General features: G+C 39.0%; 1 protein-coding gene across 7 annotated transcripts in view; it reads left to right on the top strand.

The window, feature by feature from the left end:
- Dpp10 (Dipeptidyl peptidase 10) overlaps window positions 1-21392 on the top strand; it is a 127193-nt gene that overhangs the window by 17759 nt on the left and 88042 nt on the right. For 2 of the 7 annotated variants that reach the window (XM_072300537.1, XM_072300536.1), the window contains exon 1: window positions 7261-7708. The exons of 4 other annotated variants lie outside the window; for them this stretch is intronic. The gene's annotated coding sequence lies outside the window, so the exon portion shown is untranslated. Of the gene's footprint in view, window positions 1-7260; window positions 7755-21392 lie in introns of those variants that run through there. One more of the 7 variants, XM_072300535.1, reaches the window with a different exon arrangement.

Below are 21392 nucleotides of genomic sequence, written 5' to 3' on the forward strand. Positions count from 1 at the left end.
TTGGAGGATAGGTTACTTGCCCGGATGTGGCTACCGCCACTCATGATACTGAATCAGATCTTAATTTTTAAGATGCGAATTTCGATATTTCTATCAGATTTCCTGGCAGTCCGAAAAATTATTCAAAGTGCCGATGAAGTCCAAAAAAAGATTTTATCCTAGCCACTGACAAAAATGAGGTATGGGACATTTATGCGCTCCTTGGAAATTGTGTTTTCCGAGATACGCACTTTTACAATTTCATCATAGGGATATTGTTACAGTTACAATTTTCTCTCTTCGTGTGAAAAATCGCAACTTTTGCTTTCAGGATGGAATCGCGCCTATACAAAATTAAAAGGTTTATTCGTACTATTGACGCTGGGCTAAATATTGATTTGTAAGTAGCCTGTCTTGGGTTTTTTTTGGCACGGAAAAAAAGAATTGAATCAAGGGAAAAACAAGCAGAAAGCTCTAATACGTAAGTATTAAAGAGGCGCTTAGCGGGCAGCTGGGGTTCAAAGTTGTTTCAGCATAAATTTACTTTGATGTATATTAAAATCTGCATTAACACTATTCAATAGTTCTTCAATTATCGTACGAACATCTAAAATTATTAAAATGATAAAGAAACTTAAGGCTAAGAAACAAGAAAAGTGCACTCAAATTAAGAATAAAATCGCTAAAATTTAAAAACTCAAAACTTTCCTTGCCTTGTCCGGGAAAAAAATTAAGTTAGGAAATTTTCTAGTTTTTAAATTTCAGCAATTTTATTCTTGATCTAAAATTTTGTTTTTTTCTCTAAAGAGGTACTGATAATCTCCTTTAATAAATAGAAAAAAAACTACCAATTAGGTATATATTAATTGATCAAAAATTATTGATTTATCATTGAAATAACACACATAAGGTTTTAAAGATAAAAGAAAGATTAACACTGTCCCTAAAAATTCAAAATAATTACCACTATTATTGATTGAACAGCTGCTGAGATAGCATTTTAGGCCACACCCACCATCTTGGATTTTTAATTTAGAAAATTTAAGTTTCCCGTCAAAGACACCTACTATTCCAATTTTCACTGGAATCGATCAAAGAGGATTCAAGATAGCGTTGTAGGTTACATCCAGCATCTTGGATTTTCAAATTTCAAAAATTTAAATTTAAATTCAAATCCCTCGTCAAAAGATGCCACCTGCTACCAAGTTTCACAATACTCGATCGAACAGGAGCCGCACGTCACACGAACACGATCAGTACGCCTCGCCTCGGCACCTCGGCACAGTGCTGAACGATACAGGTCAATTCTCAAACGTTGAAGCACCTTCAATTGCGCCTGATACTGTGCAATACTTGGGTGGTGGAATAGTTGCTCAGAGCGCCTTCAAGAATATCACTCTAACTTGATGGCAGAAGATCACGATTGCCCCTGATATTTAACTTTAGCGCATGCGCAATTTTTTACATTTCCTCATCACTGACGATGATACAAAAAACATCCATACCTCAATTTGCGACGTTGCGAGTATTTCACTGCTTTCTTAATGTGGGTAAAAGGCGAACATGATTACTTCAAAGCCTTCCGTGAATTTCCGAGACATGATGGAAAATATTACTTATTATATTTTCTTTTCAAGTCTATTTGTATGCTTCCTTTGAAAACGGAAAATAAATATGAGTACCAACTTTTGAAATTTTATAGCCGGTTATGATTTTTCGTTTTGTTAAGCTTGTTCAGTTATTTCCAAAAAGTTGCGATTGTTTGAAATGTATAAAGTGCGCTTATTCTTTGAAATTTCTAGGATTTTCGGAATCATATTAACCTAGGAAAAACAGATTTAAAGTTGCGTATTTCCAGCTCTCATTCGAACGCTCATCGTCGAGAAAGCTAAGATGACGTCCGAAAACATAACTCTCCTTGCGGTCACAATTTCGATCGCTTTTTGCCCGGCTTGCTGCGATTTTTACTTTGTGCAGCCTTGCATTGATAACAACCAAGCGGAACATGAATCGTTGCAAAGGCAACACGCAACGGAATCGTGCTTGCGAGGAGAGGGATATTTTTAGACGTCATCTTGGCTTTCTCGGCAATGCGCGGTATTTAATGCGAGCTGAAAATACGCAATTTTGAACTCGTTTTTCATTGTGTTAAGTCGGGGAAAATTCCTGTGGGAACGTCTATGAATTACGTAACGCAATTTTCTGGCCTTTTTAGTTCCTCTTACCACTTGTAATGCTCCGTAACACAACCCTGGACCCCCCTTAATAATTACACAACGCTCTGTGGAACCTCCCCCCCCCCTTACGAATACCCCCATAAATTGTGCGAATTTGTTGAAAATATAGCTGAATAAAATTAGTGATAGTAAAATGACAAATAACGTTGAAGAATATCGATGATAAATTTTGGATTTTGTGCGCTCTTTACCAATTGAGAGGGTTGCGTTACGTTAGCACTGACCCCTCTCACTCTTTGTAACGAAGTGTAACACAGGCTCATACATCCTCCCCTTCTTGATTATTACGTTATTTCGTCGCCTCCTTGACACAAGAGCGTATCTCAATTTCCACGTGAAACCTGTTTTACGTATAAATCAATGCTTTTTAGGGCTCATGCGGAAATCGAAATACGCCCTTTTTTTAGAGAAGCCCCCGATTATGAAGCGATTTATGAAAACCCCCTGAACTGAGTGCACTCTCCTTTTTTAAAAAACGTAACAATTGACAATTACTGTTAAAATTTTTTAGGAGCAGCTCGAGACAATGATAACAGTGGAAAAACAAGGGGAGAAAACGGGAAACACGGCTAAAATACACAATTAATAAAACTCGAGACGTTTCGACTCGAAACTGAGTCATTTTCAGTCGGAAATACAATAAAAATTTAAAGATTAAAAAAAAACGATGAAAACTTGAACCAGCTACATGGTGGTGGCCGGGATCTGAGAAAAAGAGAGAGAGAATTTTTTTTTTTTTTTTTAAAAAAAAAATTTGTTTGTTATTTTTTAAAAAATTTTCTTGTATTTCCGACTGAAAACGACCCAGTTTTGAGTCGAACCGTCTCGGATTCTATTAATTGTGTATTTTAGCCTTGTTTCCCGTTTTCCCCCTTGTTTTTCAACTGAAAATTACAGGACAAGCTTATTATCGTAGAATGCCCCCGTGCATATTTACAGTTCGGTAGCATTGCGTCATGCTTGCACCCCACAACGTCTTAACAAAATCTGCTCTCGCCTTACTTGAATATATTTCACGTGAAAACTCAAAGGAAGGCTTGACGGGTTCTTTGGTAACTAGGCCGGAATGAAGAGAGAGAAGGGGGCGAAGCGCGGAGCTTAGTAAAGCTCCAAATGAAAAGCTCACTCAGAGCGGGGGGACGGTTTGTTGTGGTGGTTTCTGACTGTTAACAAGACAGGACGTGATCGCGTTAAAGGAGCCTTCAATGCTTTCTAAGTTGAATTTCTATACTTCTCAGCTCGTAAATTTGCCGACAGGATTAAAGGAGCTTTTAATGCCGGGAATTCTACATGCAATGTATAACTTTTTTTTAACGAGGAGCTATTCAGCAAATTTGCGACTCGGTAAACTCTGGGTGTTGGTAATTTTGCCAAAGTTTGCTCAAAAATTCAGTCACGGAGAAAAAAAATAGGTAGCATTTACTATACTCTGGTTAAAAAGCAGCACAACCAGCAGCCTGATTGTTGAAATTTTTTGTTCGTCGGACGACATAGGTTAAAAGGCGGAGTTTGATTGGTCGGCTATGTCTTATCGCTGCTTTGTCGCGCCTTTGTCAGGTGGAATGGACGACATACTGTCGGAAAATTAAAAGGTGCCGTTAGCTTGTCTTGAGTTCAACCCGACATAGGCACGACAAAGCAGCGATAAGGCATAGCCGACAAATTACTCTCCGCCTTTTAACTTATGTCATCTATGTCGTCCCGACAAACAAAAAATTTCAACAATCAGACTGAAGACAGTAAGGCAACTTCTACCAAAATTACTGCCACAATAAGGAAAAATCTTGTTATACTTTCAAGATAATTTGGATGAAAGTTACCATTGACCAGAATATGGTAAATGCTACCTATTCTTTTCCGTGATTATAGAGAGAAAAAGCTCGGCTATCCGGGCAAAAATTTTCTCTCATGAGAGTTATGCTGTTCGATGCAATACTAGCTACGACCAGACAGCAAGGCAACTGCAGATGCGTAAGACCCAAAACGCATCTACAGTTGCAGTGTTGCACCGAACAGAATATAACTCTCATAAGAGGAGATTTGGCCTCGGATGGACGAGCCTTTTCTCTCTATAATGAGATCTCAGTCTTAGACGGAATGTTTGAGTGCGCATTGGCAAAATTACAAACAATCGAGACGGCTCGTGGACCGCCGAATTTCCAGCTGTCGGTAAACTCCGGTATAAATTGGATCGCATTCAGCAAAAGAAACCAGCGCGATTACAGTGTTATAAAAATGTTGCTTCTTCATTATTATTGAAATTTTTTCTCACAATAGCAAACAGTTTAAGCTTCCCACCAAAAATTGTTAATTTTAAAGGGAGATAGTCGTATACATTGTCATACTGTACATATATTAAGTATTTTTAAAAGAAAAGGAGGAGTTGGGCGATTCTGAAAACACTGTAATCGCGCTGGTTCCCTCTTGCGAAATGCGATCAAATTTGTAATGCATTAATTTTTATTCGAGAACGTACTCTGCATTTGTGAATATCTCATTGATCCTCACGATAAAACTGAATTTCATTCTCAAGAGTCAGAGCGTGCATAAAAACGAGAGGGTTGAAATTATGAGTCTAAGGAAACGGACTAGTTTAATTAAACATGCAATGATGAGGAGGGGGGAGGGTCAAATGTAGCGGATCACAGTAGAAGAGGGAGTTGCACTGCGAACGAGGAGGGAGGGAGGGGGGCGAGGCAGTGGAGCGGGTCAAAATGATGAGAAAGCGCCGTGAATTATGCGCTCGTGATATATTCAGTGCTTCGTTCCTATCGTTACTGTTCCTCGGTTTCCAGTCAAAATCGAGCTTTATGCAGGCCGATGCTTCGACGGTGTCAAATTGTCTCGGAAAATCGTACGCGCATGTAGCCATAAGGGAAAGTTAATGGGATGAAATCTGGTCACTGGAGGGTTAACTTCTGATTGACTTAACCGTCTAAGACTTGATGAAGCTCTTAGAGACTGAAAAATGGCCGAAATTGCATACAGATTGTTCAAAAAGACAGAATGAGCCTCTATCTGCTTGTAGGTACCACGTGTAACACACAGTTCCTAAGTGATGAATTATATACTTTTTATGCATATTACTGTTGAAAAAATATTTTCAATCTAAGCCTCTATCACGATGAACACGGTGTCATTAAATGCAGTAGGAGACCCAGATTCCAGATTCCAGTCCTTCCAGATTTGCAGCCGTACTTCTGGTTTCTGAGAGTGGAACCTGTGTCCATGCTTTCTCTTGAAAGATACCTACTCCACTCTAGCAACTACTAATTTTAAAACTTAACACCTTATTTGAATTTTTTATTTGATACGGTTAGAACACAAGTAATGTTAAATAGATGTGTATGTTCATATTTTACGGGTATGCTCATTTGCATTATTTTTTCGTTTGCGTTTATTGATATGCTGGATAAAATTTTATCTTGAAACGTAACGAAACTTTCGTGTTTTAGCGTCAAATCAATGGTTACTCCAACCCATAGTGTGTATATATGTGTCTTAGAAGGCATTTCTGCGGTTATCGTAGTCTCATCCCTCAGAAGTGTCGGGAAATTCAACTGGATACGGAAGTCTTCATACACCGAATAAAATTATACTCATACCGACATAGCGTCTAGGTGTCAAAATGTTGTCTGATGAGACGTATGATCCAGCTTGACAGTCACAATTAGAATATTTCATCTCGAGATCATGCAAAAATAAGTTCTGTCAAATAAAATGTACAATTAATTATGAGGGTATAGCGAAATTAGCACCACAGACACACACACGTAACACAGGCAATGCAAAAAACACGCTCGTAAAAAAAGAAGAAAAAAAATCGTTCTTTCTTTGAATGTTTATTTTTCTTCGGGAACTTATTAGCCAGTTCATAGGTCTCCTAGGACTAGGTATCCAACTTTGTCGTTTCTTCTTCTGTAATTTCAGTTTTGCAAAATAGAACAGGCAGGAAGCTCCAACGCATTCGCGTCGGAAAGCGGCTCTGGCGACGGTAGGTAGTTGTTACGCGTCTACGGTTTCCTTGGTAACCTTTGTTTGCTATCAGCTGATGTCGAGTAGTATGACTAGGAAGCTCCAACCACGGCATTCTTCGAAAAAAGCGCGAAAACTTATAGATTTGAATTTTCAAATTTTAAACGTAAAGTACATTTTTTCCAGTGCGAGATTAAAGCACAGACCCGTTTTGAATTATTGACAGTATCACCATGATTCCAAAAATACACTACGCAACATAGCATTCGCTCACAGGAAAAAGATATCAATTAAAATAAAATCAGTCCCCCCTAAACAGCAGAAAATGGCGCCGATTCCCATCAACCAACACGCGGTCTCTCCAATGTAACATGATCCGTTGATACTCCCCAGCTGGGACCGTCCGGAATAGCAGCTCTAGTGCAAGCACCAGAGCCGCTAATAGGTGAACATTCACTTCATCAGAGTAACTAAAAATATCTTAAAATAGTAAGCATTTGTCCCAAATCACTCTGAATGCACACCATCGTATTGTAAAGTTTAATCATAAGTACTACTGAAATTTAAACATTCAAAAGCGTCTCGAACCAAAATACACCTATATGCATTTTAAGTAGACGAGTGTCACAAGAATACATGTAAAAAAGCATTATCACGTGTTTATTCATCAGAATTCAATGCTTTTTTCTACTTCACTACACGTTCAGTGCGTTATAATAGAGCAAAGCCATTCAGTCCGTGGCATGCCTTATCCACGCCGTATACCATGAGAAAAAGCACGGTTCGGCAACCACGGTCAGAATGACGCAAAGCCCGCGGAAAGGGCCCGAGTTTGCACATAGAACGTAAGCTTCTCTGATCTGTGCCGCTATCTGACAGCACCGGGCAGGAACTACGTTCACTTTGGCGCGAGAGGCGCGGCAAGGTGGTGAGGTGGCAGGCGGGGGCGGGGGGGCTCAGGGGGGTATAGATTTGAGCGCGGGCGCTGCGCCGGGGGCCGCGGCTGGAGCCGGGGGTGTGCACCCCCCTTCCATCTCCCTCCGCCCCGTTCATCTCGCGGCACCCCGTTCTCCCAGTTTCCCGGCATGCTCAGCCGATTTCAGGCTCTTGCACTCGCCACCCTCCGACTCAGTTGGTGTTTTGACAGTGTCCGTGTCTTTTTTGTTTTCTCCGTTTTGGTGTTGTTATTATTTTCCCATTTTTTCTCATCACTCCGTGGACTTGTAACCTACCCGTTTTTGACGGTTTTATAACTTCGCTGGTGCTGTTAGTGTAGTATTTCGTGCGCGCGGGATTCGTTTCCACAAGGTTCGCTTTCGTCATCGTTGGGTCCGCGAATCGAACCGTGTGCGTTTATTTCCGGTTTTCCATCCACGGGCGGCTTATTCGCAGGACGATGCTGTGAGGGATGTCACTCTGTTTTTCGTTTGCAGTGACACGTATTAGCATCGCTCGTCAGACGCTACCCGAGACTCCGATGTTTACTTTCTTTGACCTACATTCGTCTACAATCACAGGTTCCTCGCCGCAGCTTCCTTAACTTTATCATTTAAATTAATTATCGTGAGTTCGAAACTCTGATTCAACCTTCTCCTTCATCATCTTCTTCAAAAACCACTTTCGATTGAGAGCAAAAAAAGGGCAAATACTTGAAAAGGTAACGAAAAATCAAAACAAACGAAAAAAGGTCAAAAGGGAAATAAAACGAGAGCCCGTGAAAATTTCTGACCCAGTGAATTTGACCGATACTAAGTTTAAGGATTTTACTGGGTTTTTTCCAGCCAGGAAAATATTAATTTACAGCACTAATGCATTCGATAAAAAGGAAACACACTTTGACTTTGATTTACTGTTACGGTTATTTTTTCGTGAAATTCATTGGGCAGACCAACTTAGATAATGGCTTGAAATATGGAATCCTATCATCTGATTCCAAGTGCGAATTTTCTGATTAGAATTTTTTGCGATTTTCGCTCGTGTGTGCGCCGTTTCAACGAATCCAACTCGCAAAAATGGTGATTTTTTCTTTACTAGCTGTACGGATGTAGAGGAATTTTATCGCTGAAAATTTACACAACAGCAATTTAGTTTTCTCATGTAATACTCATTTTTCAAGAAAAGCGTATGAATTTTGCATATATAATGAGGAAGATCGCTCAGAAATAATTTTTTTAAAAAAAAGAATGATACATATTTTGGTGGAGACGCGGTCCATCCTGAATTATTTTTTGAGAGTTTTGGTACTGAAGAGCGCTACAATCAGTTAGTATACTTATAGAAGATACCGAATCGCTATAAAGAAATTACATCACGAGCATAAATTCACAAAATTTATTATATTCATCTAAAACATTGGTTCTGAGGGATGATAAATTTTCAACTTATCAGCTTCCCCCTCAAAACGATAGGTTGCCTGAGGTAACATCCAGTATTTACGATTAAATTATAAAGCATCATCATTCTATTCCTCGAGAGACCGTTGACTTCTTAGAGAAGAGGCTGAGAGAAGAGGGATTCGACCGTACACAAGGAGGTAAGAACAAAGAAGAAAAGAAAATTCACGAGTCATAGTATAAATATCCCTAAAAATTTCAACGTAATGAACACATTTTAGCTATAAAATTAAAAATCAAAAATGTTATGAGACATTGATGAGAATAAGATCAAACCGCAGCAAAGCATAAAGAATGGTCCAGGGATGTTCACCTTATAGAAGGAGATTATTCATACGGCATCAAGCTACTGAATTCTTCCTCACATATCAACGGTGAAATTACTAGACCACGTATCTCGGTTCGCGACCTTTGAGACATCCTGCCATACTTCATTTTCTAAATGGGAAACTACTCAACGTCAATCCTTGTAAACTTTCGTGATTTGTCTTCTCTGTGCGAAGAAAACTCTGTGAAAATCTCAAGGAATGATATTGACTTGTTCTATTCTAAAAAAATAAAGTGGGGGCGGAGATTTGTGGACACCGCAATTCTACGAGATACGTGGTGCAGGAGTTTCACCATAATTGGACGTATTTCTGCCAAACGGAACTATGTGCATTAGGGCATGAGCCCTGAGACCCATAAGAATATGTGCATAACAGGGCTCACATCATAATGCGCACAGTTCAATTTGATAGAAATACGTCCAATTGCATGAATTACTTTAAGCATTATACTGCATTTGTTCTCCTCAATAAAGATATACTTGCTGTGAGAATTTTTGGATGATCACTTAATATCGGCACTGATGTTTTAAATAATAGGAGATAATTACCAAAGACAGAAGCCATGGCTATGTCAAAGCAATTCTAAAGATAGGAAACGAGTAACTTGCCGAGTAATTGGACGTATTGTTGCAGAAAGGAGCTTAGTGAACATGAATTAACCAAGAAACTTTTGAAAAAGGATTTGCGTGCTACGTACAGCTCCTTTTGATTTTAATTATTTGCACGTAGTTATTTTCAGAATAGATACCTATGTCCCATACGTTGAAAAAGCTGCTGCGAGCAGCGCGGCAGACCGAAACGCGATTTGAGTGCTGCCGTGCTAAGGAAAAACGTCGCATGAGCTTTCAGACGTTCTCAAGTCTCCTTCGATAAAACCCGACTCTGTGAGGAAAATTGTGAGTATTTTTTCCCAAAATTTTCAGACAATTTCGCACGCAATTTGGTCTAAAATATCTGAAAATTTCAAGGAAAAATATGAATGAATGTCGTCATAAATACATGTTTTATCAAGGGAAATTCGGCAAGTCTCGAATGTTCATACGGCGTTCTTCCTTAGCAAGGCAGAGTGGGCTCATGTTAGTAGAAAACACGCTGGTCAAAAGACTGAGTTATCAACATTGTTGAGTCTCAGTCTCAGTACGATAATTAAAACTCCGTAGGAGAGAGGCGATTGCGCAAAATTTAATAACGACGATGCGGTCAGAAATGGCAGTTATCATCCCTCCTAGCACAGAGCAAGCGAGTCTTCGATACTTCGGAAGTGGGTAGACCAAGAAAATAATGCCATTGGCGTATAGTTATGGCATAGAGGAAGTTCGATCAGAATGAACAAGATGCAGCATAGGAATTCAAAAGCAGCAGCAGAGAAAACCAAGAAAGATTTTAAAGAAAGAGAGAGAGAAAAAATTGCCACCACAACTCCCCACAGTTGCCGTTCGGTAAAAAGTTTGCTGTTCCAGCCTTTTTAATGGATAGAGTCAACACAGAATTATAAAAGTAACTGCGGATGGAGAACTAAACTCTGAAAAGATTTATCTAAAAATGATACTTTGCAAATTATCCCCCCCCCCCACAATTTATTCTTTAAAGGAAAAGCAACCCTTTAAATTTTTCTTTAGACTCTTTCTTTCCTTGAAATTGTTTTTAATTTCTTCTTACCATATCAAGATTATTCTTTGAAAATGGCAGACTACGTTATTTCTTGGTTTTATCCAAAAATCAGTTAAATTTTTAACCTGAAATGCTGAACTGCGTTCTAATAAAAATACAATATGTGAATACGCGTAACCAGGATTCTTTCTGCTGGTTTAATGGCTTCGTGTCTAGCACCTTCAGCCAACTTTAGACGATGTTTCGTGTCCGTAGACATCGTGGGATCTCCATGCTCCAGGCTTTTCCAATTTTCAGGGATTAGGGCCGAAGAGAATCTATTTCAGCAGATCTATACTCGTCAATTCCGTGAAAATTAGACGCCACCACCGAGATTCGAACCCGGGACCTATTGACCTAGTCACTAGTCAGACGCGCTGACCACTAGGCCAACCTGGCCGTCATTATTTATTTGACTAAGACTCTTTTCTACGGGGGGGGGGGGGGTGTTAAGTCCTCTCAATGACGCCCCCCCCTCCCCCAAGCTACGTGCTTAGTCTGAGGAACGACGGGATATGAATTTTCACAAATGAGATTTAACTCAAGGATAAAGATTGGAGCGATTGGTGACATTAATCAAAGTCGTAACATTGGGAAATATCGATAGACAAAGTGCGAGACAATTTATCTCCATTGCGGTGTTTAAAAATTTCCGCCTCTCTTTCATTTTTTCGAGGAAAAACAAGCCATAACTTAATTTCTTGACATTTACACACAATATTCCGTAAGAAGAAGAGACAAAGCAAGTAAATTTAAAAAAAAAAAACCACGTTGACTGGATTTCCAAGGAAAAATAGAGTGTGACAAGAAGTCTGCAACGTCGCAAACGAAGCTACTTGATCTCACATTTCGGCATCGATATAATACAATATTTTCTGAAAGTCGTATGTTTTTTTATTTCTTCGAGTCTCCAAAATATTGTCGCGCCCTCCGGGAGCAGAGGTTGAAAAAAGAACAGCCTCGCAGAACCAGGACGATAAGGTAACGATTGGGGAGAAATATCAATGATACTGAGTCAAGTAAGAGCGAGGAATGAGCGATGACGCTTCGCTGCAGGGACGCTTCCTTCTCGGGGCTTTCGAGCCGCGCTCGTTTCGAAGGAGATCAAGAAAAATATTAGTAGATTTCATCCAACCCTCTCATTCCTACGAGAGCTTGAAAGTATATCCGCCGTCGTCATATTTTATGAGTATGCGGATTCTGTGGGCTCCCTCTTGACGTAGGTCCCTTTGCGCGATCCAGGCTGTATTTAATGTATTTTTAAAATAAGCCGGGATATTTTCGTCCTGTGTGATGGGTCAGTGTTGCGTCAGTCCGGAGACAAGAGAATCACCACTGGAATATTAATAATGGTGGAAGCTTTTACTCTTGGGCATTCAACATTCAACTGTGGACCTACGGTAGGTCACCTACCTGCTAAGTCGATGGTTAACAACGTGTTGGCAGTTTCGTTTTACAAACAAACCTAAAGGTCTCGAATCACGATCCAATTCCCGCACCGATTACCATCAAAAGGTCTGGAGTCATCAGTCTTAAAATCATTACTTTGGTTAATTTTAAAATGGAAATTTGGCAGAAATGTTTCGTGCGGCAGGAAAAGATGAATGGTGGCACTCCATTCTGATCAAAATTTGACGGCTCGTCCAATTTTGATCAAAGAGGACTGTTGCATGATGACGCCATCAGTCATCAACTGGTCTACTTTGATCAGCGACTCTCATCAGGAAGAAAGTCATGCGAGCACTCGAACTTCGCCAAATTTCCGTCCATAAAATATTAGTCTTTGAGAAATTAAGAATGTTTTTGTAACAATTTTTAGGCATGCAAGATTAGAGTTCAAATAATATTCTGCAAAAAATTGAGAGAAAAACACAATGGACCACTAGACAAGGTACGAATTTCAGCATTCTGATACACGTTTTTTAACCAAAATTTCACGTAGAACACGATACGCACGACAAAAATTACAGAAATCAACGCGTTACGAAGATATTTAATGATTCCTGATGCGTGAATTCATACCACCCGCTCATTAAAACTCAATGCTCTACGTGATTCACATCGCGCGCTGAACGTTATCGTGACAGTCTCTGCGATATAAAAATCTGCCAACCTCAATCTTGACGCTTTGGCTCAGCTGTAGCAAATTGCTTATATTTTGAACAACACATGGTGGGTAATGAACATTGCTCGATTGAGAAGCTTGCTGAAACCGTTGTAGTGCGCGATTTGACTCACGTAGAGCTTTGAGTTTCTTGTGAGCGGGCAGTTCAAATTCCTCGTAACCAATGTGAACTAAAAACGTTGATATCTTCGTTAGGAGTTAGTTTCAGTAATATTCGTTGTGCTAATCGTGTTCTACGTGAAATACTGGTTAGGAAACATGTATCAGATTGCTTAAATTCGTACCTTGTTTAGTGGTCCATTCCGAAGCTGTCCAAATATCTGCATTTTATCAGAGGAAAATTAGCAATGTCTGAACTTCCATACGGAGTTTTTCCTTCACACAGAGTTTAAGTTTTCTGCGATTGCACGGATGGCTTCCCTCAAGCTCAGAAAACTCGTGGGGCTTACTGCATTTGCGGTATTTTTCCCCTTGGGCGGGGTTGGGGGCGCATATGGCACTTGCAGCGCAGCGCTTACCAATTCCTGGACTTACGGTGGAATCGGGCCATCTCCTCACTCCTACCACCTGCTCTTACATTCGATTTCGGCGTCGCAATATTTACACATTTAGCTTTTCAGATTGAACCTATGTATGAAGCACCATCTTAGTATGATGGAATATACATCCTTTCAAAATTGAAGTAGAGTTAAACAAGCAGTGAACTCCAACACAATGTGTTGATAAGGCGCGTCATTAACTCGCACATATCAACCCCTTTAGTTTTCATTTACAGAGATTTCAAAATAGGCAAACAGCATAAAAAGAGAATTCACGATCCAACACTGCGAGGTCAAAGACGCACCTTGACGAGACCGTGTATTGTGAAAGTAGAAAGCTATTCGATCGAATTTAAGTTTTTTGATCTGCCTCAAGCAAAATCTTATCAGATTCTTGAAGAAAAGTGCTACGGAATAATTTAAGCGAAGAAAGGAAAAATTCTGTCGAACTCCTAGAAGATAAAGTCGATTTAAAGGTATTTTGGGGCTAAAATACCCAAATCACCGGTAGTAAAAATCCCGTTATATTATTGAAAAGAAATTGACTCGATATAAATGCAATTGCATTAAATACGTCTTGATTTTGTTATTTTAAACGTCTTTCCATGCAAAGAAGTTCAACCATGTCGTTGCTTTATTCATTCATGAATTGAAAGTAAGCAATCTACATCCCGAAAATCTACTGATTTGCCGTAAAAAATTGCAGAAACTTGATATACCAGGTCGATGCACCCACTCGTTGAATTTACCAACCAATTTTGTGAGTGCAAATGTGTAAGAATCAATATGCTATAGTCATTTTGGGTGCATTTATTTTTCATGAAACAATAATAATTTCAATCCCGAAAAACCATCAATTTTCCGTATAAAATCGAAAAAATCAAAATATGTCAACTCCCCGACGTGAAAATTAGATTCTACGTATGTAAAATGTAAATACTTATGTATCGATATGCTGAACAGAACTATGTGTGGACAGTCAGAAGCCCGCGGCAACATTAATTCAACAGAAAAACTGTAAAAATTAGATAGGATTTTAGCCGCTTTGCCCGCCTCTCCTCGCTACTTACAACAAACCGTTCTTATACTCATCTCAAAATTTTTCTCAGAGCTTTGGGTTATTATCAGCTTCCATTTAAACTCCGGTTCGATGGCCGAATCGGCTGCCAAAAAAGCAAGCCACTGTTGAGGGGTTCTATGAGAAATTCGTGATATTATCGGCTCTCAGGAAATCACCCCATGGCTAAAATTGGTGGTATAAATGTTTAAGTGCTTAAAATAATCGTATTCAAGAAACTAAGGAATTAAACTATGGAGTCAATTTCTTTTTAATAATATAACGAATTTACTACCGGTGATTTAGCTATTATAGCCCCAGAATACTTTTAAAGCGCCTTTGCGTTCCAGAATCTCGACGGAATTTTTTTTTTTTTTTTGCTTAAACGATTCAAGAAACATTGTAGTTAAAAATATAAAGATTTTTCGATTTGGACGTATGAAAAATGTTTAACTCGTTCAGGCACACCGTGTATTGTATGGAGTACTGCTGTTATTCGACCGTTGTCTTCAGGTCAAAATTCTTACAAAGAAGCCCCTTGCAAGAGGCAAATTTTTTGTAATTTCTCCCAGTTTTTTCAGCGTTAGGTATATAAATGAATTGTTTGTCAAATTTTGAGGTCAATTATATTTAATTGTAATTTATACTTTCTTTTTTTCCCCTTCATTTTATTTTTCGTATCGAGGAGTCGAGGTTTTGTTGATTTCTTCGGATTTCGATTACTGTAACTTCTCTTCTATTCGGCCGATTTTTATGAATGAGGTCTCTTTTTATTTGTGTTTTAACGGAGAGTAAGGAAAAAATTGCTAAATACATGCGAAACAATTTTTTTTGAAAATTGGATGAATCCTAGCGTGACGGTGAAATGGTTAATGAAGCGTGAGTAATTGTGGTACGGGTATCGGCCGCGTTGGGACCCAAGGCCCATTGTTCTTCGTGACGCCGACGCAGTGATCAGGAGCGTGGGGACGAGAGGGCTTAGTGGACTCCTGTATGAGCCACGTTTAGCAAATGGTCTAATGAGTCTCGAGGCTCATCACAGATTGCACTTACCACTATCCTGGTGGCCCCGGCTATCAGAGCAAGGAGTACCAACTTTTGAAAAGGATAACAGTGTTGTGGAGATATGTCAAAGCAACGTTGTGAACAAAACGGAGTGAGTGAAATTCTCATTCAAGGAGTGCCGAACTGGTCAGCCATCCTCGAATCAGTTCGCTTGCTTCCGCTTATATATGCATATTTTAAATCAGCGCGCCCCATTCTAAGGTTTTTTTAAAAAAAACCAAGAAACGTAGACTCTTGGTATTCATTACACATAAACTAGCGAGCCCCAGAATGAGAAACAAATTTTAATCATTATTATTGACGGATTAGTAAACTTTTTACACGCTTTGGAAAATCTCAGAAGTTCGCGGTAGTCACTTTTCGGTAAGGAACTAGGGGACTCGGTTATTGTATCGAGGGGGGGGTCGAAACGATCGCAAAGGCGGTATACTACGTATACGCGCCAAAAAGAGTTAAGACATTGTAGAATCGACAGTTCGTATGAGATCGGGGAACCATATTGCTTCTTATAGTAAAAGTCTTTTATCGTCACACTTTTTTTTTTTTTTAAAGATCTAGCTTCTAACTGTAAAACCATTCGGAAAGCTTTCTTTTAGATTATGTTTATTTCCTCTCTCTCTCTCTCTTATTCCCCCTGTATCTGTACTTTGAATAGCCCCAGAGATTTCTTCTTCCCTTCCCGTTTGTTATTTTCCATTACTCTATTTGAACTATATTTTGCAATAAGGAGCTACTGTTTCTAGCTCATTTTAGAAACAACAAACGTGCAATTAGTTCTTCCGTGCAGAAGAGGGTCTTTGTGGTTGAGCCGAAACTAGTAATTATATATTGCAAAATGTGATCTATTTCATTGTAAATTCAGTAATGATGATCGAGTGTATGAAAATCAAATTCGAACTCGAAACATCATAGTGACGGCGAATCTCTCACACCACGTGTCTTAGTTTGCAACGTTGCAGATTTCCTGTTATACTTTATTTTTTCAATGGACAGTTACTCAACGCCAATTCTTCCTAGGTTCCGTGATCTTTCCTCACCATATGCGAAGTAAATCATGTAAAAACTCCAAGGAATTATGTTGATACGTTCTCCTTTGACAAAATAAAATAGAAGCAGAGATTGCAAAAAGTCGCAGACGGAATACGTGGCATTGTAGTTTCACCGTAGATATGATTGAAACTAACTAAGACAAACTTTGATAATACGCGTTGTTATGTAGGTACATAGTTGAAAATTCTGCTGGTCTTTGATTACTCGAAATTCAGGAAAATAAATGAGTAATCAAAATCACTGAAACAGTGCACAAATTCTTTTTAACCATTATTTTCTTTGAAGGTAGTGTCATCTAATTGCATGCGTGCTGAGCATAACTAAATGGTGAGTTTGAATCGAATTGAATTTAAAACTTCTCAAACATTTCAGAGGCGCAAGTGAAAAATGTTGTAACGAACACAAATGCTGATGCAATTTTTCCGACTTACTTTAAAGGCTAAAATTCTATCGAACGTCTCCCCTACATTTCCTAGGACACGCTCGTTCCTGTCTCATTTTTCTCTTTCCTTCTCTCCTCTTCGCTCCTTCATAATTAATTTAAATTATGTTGCGCTGGGGGTGACGGTGCAAATGCAAGCTGCGCGGTTGCAGTTTTCAAAAGTATTGAGTTTTAATCAATAACATTTGCGTCACGGCTTAAGAGACACGCTTCAGACACAACATACAAACGTGAAAGTCTTTCAGATATTCCCTCCCTCTTGTTTCATTTCGAATTTTATGACTTTGGTTGCTTCGTTATCTCATGCATTCTTTCTCTAGTAGCAGAAAAAGTTTTTGGTCATCTTTGTCACGTTTTGGGGGTCACCTCGTTCTATTATTGCTTCGTAATTATAGGAGTTTCTAATCGGTTGGTAGAAGTTTGACTCAAGTTCGATCGAAAACACTAAATTATAAACGTCAATCCTTTGTTCTCTGCGGAAAAGGGAAGGCATATAAAACGTAGGTACAAGTATTACGCCAAAGTTTATGAATTGTTTCAGCCTAAACTTTCCGCACTAAAGCTGACTTTATATCAAGGAAGCTTACGGTGAAGATTTTATAAAAACTGAAGCTCGTAATTTTCCGGTGATAAAGCGTGAGAAACGATTCCGATTTGGAGGAGGCATGATAATGCGAAGCGTAATCGTAAAGCGATCTCAATAAATTGAAGATTGGCACTCCAGTCGCCATTAATTAAAACATAACGTCACAATGTATTTCATGCCGTTTTCGAATATTTTATCATTAAGACTTAGATTTACGAGCCGCTCGCGTTCCAAATTTAAATTAATACCCGAAAGACTCCAGCCGGCCGTTAATTTCGGCCCCATGAGCAACCCGTCAAAGTTTTAGGTAACGCCGATTTATTCGACTCGCTTAGAGGGAGAGCTAAAAGCCACCCTCCGAATGGAGCCGTAAAATATGCCCCACGGCTTCTCCTTAGCTTCAATTATTGGGACATTTTTCCTTATTGTTTAATATTTTAGAGAGGGGCAGCTTATTTCCAGATAAGGAAAAAACCTCATAGATTAAAGATAAAATGATATGAAGGTCACAAGATACGTGTTTTGACTACGCTGTTTTGAAATGCCCACCTGTTTGGTTGATTTTTTGAGCAAAACATCGATGGATTTTATCGCTAGGCACTTTGACATAGTATTCTGTGCAGGATAAAGAGAAGACAGTGAAAATTCTAGATACTGAGGTTCACTGGTTTTCCTTCGAGAAATTCGAAATACTCGAAAAAACTGCAATGTTGCTGATAGAGAAACGTGCTTCGAGACTTTAACCATCAAATTTGCGTTGTTTCAAAATTTGTAAGAAATACTAAGAGATCTTACCGAGGGAAATTCTGACATAGGATTCTGTACAAAAGAAAAAGCAGTAAAATTTCTAAAAATAATATTCGCAAATATTCCTTTGATAGAATCAAATATGATAAAAAATTTCCAATGATACTCAGCGATGTACATGATTTGCAACTTTAATCATTAAAATTTGATATGTTCATCTTTACCGGTGCTTTTTTTAAGAAATACCGATAAACAAACTATGTTTAAATTTTTTAAAATATTCTGCACCATATAAACGAAATCAATAAAATATTTAAAAAAGTAATGTTGGTAAGGTATATTTTTTTAAAAAATGATAGAAGTGACGAGGAATGCACAACATCTCAAATGGAAATACGTATTTTATGACTTTCAGCTGATAAATTTGGAAGATTCGATTACTTCGAAAGTTTCTGAAATTATGAAAATAATGTATTGTTATATTGATCTAAATAGGTTTACCATCGATAAATGGAGAATATTTCCTCTATGATGAGTGTATTTATCATTCATTCAACGGACAAATAGCTTCAATTTCCGAATTCCATAAATTCTAACGAATACTGGAAGTTGGAACGGAAACGTTCATGCAGTCAAATTAGTTTCAAATCCATCATCGGGTATGTTGCTATGTAAGGTAATTAGCATCATGCTAAGTCCGATTCGGTGAACTTGAGCTGTTGAATATTTAGACGAGAAGATTCATACAAGAGAATTCGCAACTTCGTGGCCCTGTAGTTGCTCGCCTAAGAATTTGAATATCTATTTTCCCGAGTCACGTGACGAATTCAATTTTGTGTGAGCTCTCTGCTCTTGTGCCCCGAGGGCGGATCTCGTGTTTGGTGAAAGCGTGAGCGGAATGCCGCCGTGCTAAGGGAAAACGCCGTATTAACCCCCAGGCGTTGCCAAATTTACTTCGATAAAACGCGAATTTCCTGGTAAACTTAAGAATATTTTTCTCCCAATTTTTCAGATAATTTTGCTCGCAATTTCACCTAAAGTTCCTGAAAATTTCAGAGAAAAATATACATATCTTTACTCAAAAAAAAAAACATTTCATCGAAGGAAATTTGGCAACTCGCGGATGTTCATACGGCGTTCTTCCTTAGCGTGAGCGGAATGGGGTCATCCTTGCCGCGCTGTTAAATTCCAAACTCAAAGTTGTAATTCTTAGTCATATCATTGTCATTTGTCCGAGCCGCTTGCCGTGGAGTCAGCATAGTTAGTTTATGTGAGCGGAAGAATACAAATTGCGAGTTTTCGTTTCTCGTAATGTTCGGAATTTATCGCAATGGAGTGGGAAAGGTCTATTGCTCGCTAAGGAAACATGTAATAAAGGTGGATCGATGGTTCACAGTCAGAAAATGAGGTATGGATGGATCGTGCCTAATCGCACATTGACGTCCAAAGGATGTTTTTGAAATACCTTTAAAAACAAACAAAAAAATCATGTTTAAACACGTTGCTTTGAAAGAAGAAAAACAGGGCCGAATTTAGGCAGTGGCCACATGGGCTGCGGCCCGTAGCGGCAAATTCTGCACATTTTTTGAATGAGATATAAAAAAATCGGATTCAGAAAAAAAAATACAAATGAGAAAAGGCGGCAAAATCTCTCATTTCCTGAAAGTAAAGTAATTTCTACTTTCGTCGTCTTTCGGTGATACAAGAGACAGCACCTTTGATTAGTCGAGTTAAGAGAGAAACCAAACACGCAACTTAGCCTGGAACGCGCAGAGAGCAATGATGACGAGGACTTGAGATGAAAAGGAGAAGCCCTCGGCGCGGCGGTCGGCCTGTAACAAATATTAGCGCCTACAAGACTGTAGGAAGACTTCACGCATTGCGCGAAACACAGTGTGGTCAGCGCGGCGCGACGGAGGAAGTTAAAATTATTATACCACATTTATGTTTGCTCTTCCATAATTTTTTCGATCACTTCTTATTAATGGAAGGCCTTGTCCACACAGAGATAGGTTTACGGAACTTAACTTTCTCGCAAGGTTCCGTGAACTTTTGCTAGTAGTATTGACAGGGCTTTCACAAAAAATGTCTCATACAACACGAGTAAACGCGTCTTGTGCGCCTTTCCCCCTCAGGCACGTTCACTTGATAGTTTTTATTGATTTTTCAAAACGAATGAGAAGGGGCCGGAAAAATACAGGCGGCCCATGGGCGGCAAGTAGGTAAATCCGGCCCTGGGGAAAAAGGTAACATGTCTTAACAATGGCTTCGAAGCGTTTAAGCATGAGATAAGCTATAGTATGGTGGCATTTGTGCGTTTTTAAAAGGTTCAAAGTCATTTTAAAAACATTTTTAAAACCTTGGAAGTCGTGAAAAGAAATTAACATTGTAAATTAATTTTTTGGATTATTTTAAAGATAACTATTTATAAAAGGCTTTACAGAATGATTTTTGAAACGTTTAATAATTAAATATTTTCCCTCATCTTTTACAAATTGGTTTATAAATGGTTTTTTCAGAAACATTGTTTATATAATATTGTTTATTTGTTATTTTTTGTTCCAAACATAATAAATGGAGAATTTATTATGTTTGAAACCAAAAATATAAAACACGTTGAAGACGTTTCTCAGGATTATGAATGGTTTCTAAAACCATACTGAAAATCACCGTGATTTTCCAGTTTCACCAACTTGACTACATTTTGCAATTCGGAACTATAAATCCCGGCCCGATCTAAAAACAACGTATGTGCCATTAGTTTCCCTTTACACGTAAGTGTTTTCTTCAGATCAGCCAGAATTTATAGGTCCAAATTGCAAAATGCAGTCCAACTGGACGTTACGTTCCCTTTCCTCAAAATTTGGCGAGCCCAATTATTTAGTCGTAAATGGGCACGTTACTAACGATTTTAGTTTTGGGAGCCGGATTCATTCAGTAGGGGAGCCTGCTGTATTTCGACGGTGATCAGATGAGGTCGGCTCTTTGAGCTCGAAACCCAGCTCTAGGGCTATTAAGTCAAGCGGTGGAAACACTGCATGTGAGTGACATCAGGTGATACGCGCTCAATGGCTAAAGAGCTTGTTGACACGACGAAAACGGCGGGTCCCTTGTTTCAAGAACGACGAACGTATCCGTCTTGTCCTCTTTAACGAGTGCACGATGCATTAGCTTTGTAGCCATGCAAGTCGTTGAATGAGGGACCGGGGTGCCGCGAA

Source organism: Bemisia tabaci, chromosome 5, assembly GCF_918797505.1.
Source record: "Bemisia tabaci chromosome 5, PGI_BMITA_v3".
Classification (NCBI taxonomy): Eukaryota; Metazoa; Arthropoda; class Insecta; order Hemiptera; family Aleyrodidae; genus Bemisia; species Bemisia tabaci.